The sequence below is a fragment of the Nanorana parkeri genome, unplaced genomic scaffold, assembly GCF_000935625.1.
Source record: "Nanorana parkeri isolate BGI_ZX_2015 unplaced genomic scaffold, ASM93562v1 scaffold45, whole genome shotgun sequence".
Taxonomy (NCBI): Eukaryota; Metazoa; Chordata; class Amphibia; order Anura; family Dicroglossidae; genus Nanorana; species Nanorana parkeri.
Genome location: NW_017306313.1, coordinates 1,689,073 through 1,693,586, shown reverse-complemented (window position 1 = coordinate 1,693,586; position 4,514 = coordinate 1,689,073). Strand labels below are relative to the sequence as shown.

The 4,514-nt window shown below is 38.2% G+C and overlaps 1 protein-coding gene across 5 annotated transcripts in view; it reads right to left on the bottom strand.

Moving 5' to 3' along the window:
* OSBPL8 (oxysterol binding protein like 8) overlaps positions 1 to 4,514 on the bottom strand; it is a 230,757-nt gene that overhangs the window by 150,352 nt on the left and 75,891 nt on the right. Inside the window, exon 1 of one of the 5 annotated variants that reach the window (XM_018572783.1) lies at positions 2,539 to 2,563. The exons of the other annotated variants lie outside the window; for them this stretch is intronic. The gene's annotated coding sequence lies outside the window, so the exon portion shown is untranslated. Of the gene's footprint in view, positions 1 to 2,538; positions 2,564 to 4,514 lie in introns of those variants that run through there. 5 annotated transcript variants of the gene reach the window in all.

The following is a 4,514-nucleotide window of genomic DNA, read 5'->3' as shown; positions in this document are numbered from 1 at the left end:
TTTTCATTTGCTAACCTACCCTATATTCACGAAAGGGAAAGACTGGCTGCAGCTAGAAATACATAAGGTTCTCATAAACGATACTAACACGTACATTCTAGAGCCAGATAAACAACACCGCAGCTACTAACAACTTCTCAGGGGTTACGACTGAAGCTGTTTAAGGCCCCCTTCACGCCTGAAAGTTTGTAGTTTGAATGTATAAACGCTACAAAGCTCAACCAGAGGAATCCCATTGTTTTCAATGGTCCCTGTTCACATTTGATTGTTCTGTTAATTACAGCAAAACGCCAGTAGCTCAAAAAAGTACACAAGCTTCTTTTAAGGCAGTGTCTAGTGTTTTGGCCCCAACAGACTAAAAAAGCTCAAAAGAATGACCAAAGATGCTCAGCTCAAGTGTGAATGGGGCCTTAATGCACTTATATAACCAGTGTCTCCATAGATGGAGACGGCTATCAAAACTGTCAAGGCAAAAATCAATATCCTGGTCTAGAAAGTATCTCAGACATCGATTTCTTTAAAACATAAGAAAGTAAACTGCCAACATGATATCCAATTTCCTGTTTAAACAGGTTTCTTCCTTACACCTCCTATACCTCCTATATAGCTTGGTTATTACTTTATATTCAAGCGTGCAGGTCCCCAAGAAAGGACTATTAATGCCTCTCAGCAGTTTGTCATTTCTCAATGTATATTATTAGACAAAAGTGGAATAGTGGGCTATCAATCGGTTCAATATGAAATGTCAAAAGACTTGGCTATGGCCGTTTCATTAATTCTTAATGGTCTGCTGCCAATAGAAATAATCCAGGTAATGTAATAATGCACAGATCAGAACATTTTGTTCCCTGTTAAGATCCACTAAACATTAGTGGTAATGCCAAGTACATAATCCCCAACAGATAAATTGTATGGAATAACTTGATTTGATTAAAACAAAATACACAAAAATTTGTCATAATGAAATGAAAATGCTGACAGTTTGCTAAAAGGTAACAGCTGTTGACACAACTCAAGTAATGTGAAGGAATATGAAATCGCAATCAAAGACAAGATAGAGGCTTGGTAGCGGAAGGCAGCTGTCTCCATGAAGCACCAAGAAATCTTAGATTGGAACGTGGGCTGGGGAATCTGTCTGAAAAGGACAAGCACATTCACTGACTGAATATTTAATTTACATTATTCTGTCTTCTTGTCTCTCTTTTCCTACCTGAAGCTTTTCTGTCGCATTTAAACAAGATCACATTGCGTCACTGCAGACAGACTATGTTTAAAATTGATGAGGCCACTGCAGAGTAATTATCAGTAGAAAGCATTCTCACTTTCTCTTTTTTTTAAGTCTGCATGAAGTTAAAAACTCTTGAAACTATATTAAAAATAGTCTGACTGGGAATACATTTAGTAATGCAGCATTAACAGATTTAATTGCTACATTAGAGCAAACCTTCACCCATTTATACAACCATGTCTTGCCTGTCACCTCACTCTGACAATACTGCAAGAACATTTGAGGAGAATATAGCCACCCCTGTTATGTCCCACATCCCAGAAGACAGTGTGACTGTGTTTGCACAGGATCTACACATATCCAGACTGCCGTGGGTCTCAACCAGGTCCCACAGACCCATAGCGGCCTGCACTTTTGCACACACTCTGCGGGTCTCTGCCAGGTCCCATGGTGGTCTCAATATGCACGAATACCATGCATGTGTAGACATGCTACGGGTCTCTATCAGGGCATGCCAAGATCAGTCAAACTGCTCCTGCCTGCCATAGACCTGGCAGAGATTTGTACCATGCTTGTGAATGCACCCAATCCCTTTTAATGATGGCAGCGTGGGACCTGGCATGGACAGGGGGTCAAAGCGGGGCCATGCTGGATTCGCTGGGCTGGGTGGGTATGCTTTCTGAGCTCAACCTGGAGCACAATGTAAGAGAGGGTTAAAAGTAAATTAATCCTGGTGGGGTAGTAAACTTCCTCTTTAACTACTGCATGCATAAGCACTGTTTTCTTTGCAACATGTAAAACAAACAAATATGGAGGTTGAAACAGTAGATACAACACATACAATAAACATTCTCTGTGTCAGCTGCTTTTAACACAATCAGAAGGCACAAGTACAACTATTGCATACACACTGCATGCAAAATAATTGTTTTCCTTATAGCTCATTCATTACATCTACTACTATTTATACACAACTGTACACTAGGTCAGGTTTGAATAGAAAGCTGTCAACATTCCAGTATGCTTTCAGTGTGTGGGAGGTAGCTAAAACCACTCACAGAAGTACAAACCCTATAAAGTCCAAGTCCCTGCAATAAGACCGCTATGAAGTGTAAAGACTATCCATACTGTCAGGACAATATACAACACAAACACAAGAAACCACAACATATCGAAGAAAACCTCACAAATATTTTTGAAAACATCCATTTTCAGGTACTTGGTGAAAAAAAAAAAAAAATGATGCAAATACTGATATCTTCTCAGAAATCCTAAACAGAAGGATGCAAATACTGGACTATTTCTGTTACCTAGAGCACATTCATTGTGCGTCTGCTCAGAATCCAGAATGTACAGTTGGGACACTTCAAACTCTCCATAGGAGATGAGATGGATAACTGTTAAATCATCAACTGATGTCACAGTTAGCCATTAAGCTATAGTCAGCATAAACAACCACATGATGCTTCACTGGCTGTGAACACAAATTAAACCATAACTAGGTAAGATATTAAACGGCATAAACAATGCCGTGTCCTTATCGCAGATGGCAGAGAAAGACTACAGCAGAACAATATTAAAACTTGCAGCATTTTCTAGATTTCCATGCTGAAGTAGAATTGTATTTTTTTTAAAAATCATTTTTGCTACATTCGTTTCATTATCTAATAGTTAATGGGGTTAATTCGATGATTGCTTTCGGACATAGTGATGGAAAAAAAAATTGAAGATGCAGGATGCAATAATGTTCTCCAAATTTGTGGTTTTACTTGTGGATACTCCATTTTTTTCAAAATCCAATGGTAAAATTAAAAAAAAAATCAAACTACAGCTGTGGTGCAACTACACATGTAGAATGTTGAGTTTGCCTACACCCACTCTAGAAGTGTTATGACCTAAAACAAGCATACAAAGCAAATACAAAGCCATTGCTAGTTTGAATGTGCTTATAGATGTGATAGTTTGTCAGATAATATGATGAATGTTTTTTTTCCTATGTATAACAAATGATCACAAACAAGACCCCACTTTCCCTTTGCATGGCTATGGTAAGGCAACACCTAAATGGATGAATATACATGAGATAACAGTCACCTGAATTCAGGTGGATTGGGGTAACAATCCCATATTAATGGGCACCATATAAGCGATCCAATGGGAAACAGAGGTCAGCAATGATAGAGAGCTACAGTGTAGAGCTATAAAACCAGCACCTAACACCCGTACTCCACAGCCCAACATGCAAGCTCAAACCATCTGAGCATTCACGTTTGTAGAAATTAGCTTTCCTTCATATTTCAGTGTTCTTTTATATACATGGCGTGTTTAAAGGTTTATTAAAAAGAGAATACAAAGAAAATGGCATAAATCACAAAAAGAGGAAGCAGCTGAATCAGAAAAATAAATCATAAAAAGCATAATCATAATAAAGAGCTGGGTTTACATGATCCTATTTATGTCAGCAGTCCTCACATTCCAAATAAATTTTTCCTTTTTTTGTCCTACACTGAACAAAGTAGAAAAATTATTTTTAGGCCAGTCTAATTTTATTTTGCACTGGATCAAGATCAATAAAAACCAAATCTAGCCAAAATATACAGGGGGGAATTTATCAAAGCAATTACGAGTGTTTGAACTTGCACGGAAAATATTTGCACCAGATTTATCAAGCTAGTGTAATGTTGTTGATAAATGAGGTTTAACAAGTGAAGATGAAAACATGTGCAAAAAACATGCAGTTGAAAAAGTAGTGCCGTCTCTGAAAAACAGGTGCAAAACACGTGCAGTTGGAAAAGTAGTGCAAGCTCTGAAGAAAACGGGGGCTAAAACTGTCGCAAGTGCTTTGATAAATTCCCCCCACAGTATGTCAGCTTTCTGATTGAACGGAACGGAGAGAATATATCCACAGGGGACTGAGCTGATTAAGAGGTGTCAAATCTACTTGGATGCTAGGGAAAAAAAATTTCAAACTTTCTAACATAGGTGGGGTTTAGCCACTGAGTGGTTCTGACCTAGTAGAATTTTTTTTTTCTCCACCTAGTATCCTCATGCAGAATAAATGAGGGGGAAAAAAAATAAATAGTGAGCTGCACGCGGGAGGTGCATTGGGGTGCAATTTAAAGGGTAATGCAACATGCTTAGCGAGTTCGCTGTGCAGTAGCATGTGCTACGCACATGGTATCATGCATTTAACGCAATGGTGTGAACAGTCTATATAAGCCCTAAAACACAAGTTGGTAAAAACCTTAAAGCTCTACATTTGAAGCAAAAATAATATATATATATA